Source organism: Ptiloglossa arizonensis, unplaced genomic scaffold, assembly GCF_051014685.1.
Source record: "Ptiloglossa arizonensis isolate GNS036 unplaced genomic scaffold, iyPtiAriz1_principal scaffold0027, whole genome shotgun sequence".
In the NCBI taxonomy this organism is placed as follows: domain Eukaryota; kingdom Metazoa; phylum Arthropoda; class Insecta; order Hymenoptera; family Colletidae; genus Ptiloglossa; species Ptiloglossa arizonensis.
In genome coordinates, this window is record NW_027478397.1 from 2,199,652 (window position 1) to 2,201,899 (window position 2,248).

The window sequence follows — 2,248 nt, forward strand, 5'->3', positions numbered from 1 at the left end:
CTATTGCATCTGAAAGTAGAAACTCGTCCGATTACAACGGTAAGGGTATTTTTTCCCTAGGCCATTCTGGTTAAGCGCTGGAGCAGCAGAAGTGCGACAAATTTGTTGTCTTCTCAACCATTTCTTAGCTTCAAACTCCCATATCTCGCGAGCGGATTGACCTAACCCAAAAAATTCCTATTGCATCTGAAAGTAGAAACTCGCCCGATTACAACGATATGTGTATTTTTTCCCTAGGCCATTCTGGTTAAGCGTTTGGAGCAGCAGAATTGCAAAAAATTTTTTGCCTTCTCAACCATTTCTTGGCTTCAAACTCCCATATCTCGCGAACGGATTGACCTAACCCAAAAATTCCTGTTGCGTCTGAAATTAGAAACTCGCCCGATTACAACGGTATGTGCATCTTTTCCCTAGGCCATTCTGGTTAAGCGTTTGGAGCAGCAGAAGTGCGAAAAATTTGTTGTATTCTCAACCATTTCTTAGCTTCAAACTCCCATATCTCGCGAACGGATTGACCAAACCCAAAAATTCCTGCTGCGTCTGAAAGTAGAAACTCGCCCGATTACAAACTGTACGGGTATTTTTTCCCTAGGCCATTCTGGTTAAGCGTTTGGAGCAGCAGAAATCCGAAAAATTTGTTGTCATCTCAACCATTTCTTAGCTTCAAGGTCCCATATCTCGCGAACGGATTGACCTAACCAAAAAATTCCTATTACATCTGAAAGTAGAAACTCGCCTGATTACAACGGTATGTGTATTTTTTCCCCAGGCCATTCTGGTTAAGCGTTTGGAGCAGCAGAAGTGCGAAGAATTAGTTGTCTTCTCAAACATTTCTTAGCTTCAAACTCCATATCTCGCGAACGGATTGACCTAACCCAAAAATTGATATTGCATCTGAAAGTAGAAACTCGTCCGATTACAACGGTAAGGGTATTTTTTCCCTAGGCCATTCTGGTTAAGCGCTGGAGCAGCAGAAGTGCGACAAATTTGTTGTCTCCTCAACCATTTCTTAGCTTCAAACTCCCATATCTCGCGAACGGATTGACCTAACCCAAAAATTCCTATTGCATCTGAAAGTAGAAACTCGCCCGATTACAACGGAATGTGTATTTTTTCCCTAGGCCATTCTGGTTAAGCGTTTGGAGCAGCTGAATTGCAAAAAATTTTTTGCCTTCTCAACCATTTCTTGGCTTCAAACTCCCATATCTCGCGAACGGAGTGACCTAACCCAAGAATTCCTATTGCATCTGAAAGTAGAAACTCGCCCGATTACAACGGAATGTGTATTTTTTCCCTAGGCCATTCTGGTTAAGCGTTTGGAGCAGCAGAATTGCGAAAAATTTTTTGCCTTCTCAACCATTTCTTGGCTTCAAACTCTCATATCTCGCGAACGGATTGACCAAACCCAGAAATTCCTGCTGCGTCTGAAAGTAGAAACTCGCCCGATTACAACTGTATGCGTATTTTTTCCCTAGGCCATTCTGGTTAAGCGCTGGAGCAGCAGAAGTGCGACAAATTTGTTGTCTTGTCAACCATTTCTTAGCTTCAAACTCCCATATCTCGCGAACGGATTGAACAAACTCAAAAATTCCTGCTGCGTCTGAAAGTAGAAACTCGCCCGATTACAACTGTATGGGTATTTTTATTCCCTAGGCCATTCTGGTTAAGCGTTTGGAGCCGCAGATGTGCGAAGAATTTGTTGTCTTCTCAACCATTTCTTAGCTTCAAACTCCCATATCTCGCGAACGGATTGAACAAACCCAAAAATTCCTGCTGCGTCTGAAAGTAGAAACTCGCCCGATTACAACTGTATGGGTATTTTTTCCCTAGGCCATTCTGGTTAAGCGTTTGGAGCAGCAGAAGTGCGAAAAATTTGTTGTCCTCTCAACCATTTCTTAGTTTCAAAGTCCCATATCTCGCGAACGGATTGACCTAACCCAAAAATTCCTATTGCATCTGAAAGTAGAATCTCGCCTGATTACAACGGTATGTGTATTTTTTCCCCAGGCCATTCTGGTTAAGCGTTTGGAGCAGCAGAAGTGCGAAGAATTAGTTGTCTTCTCAAACATTTCTTAGCTTCAATCTCCCATATCTCGCGAACGGATTGACCAAACCCAAAAATTCCTGCTGCGTCTGAAAGTAGAAACTCGCCCGATTACAACTGTATGGGTATTTTTATTCCCTAGGCCATTCTGGTTAAGCGTTTGGAGCAGCAGAAGTGCGAAAAATTTGTTGTCTTCTCAACCAT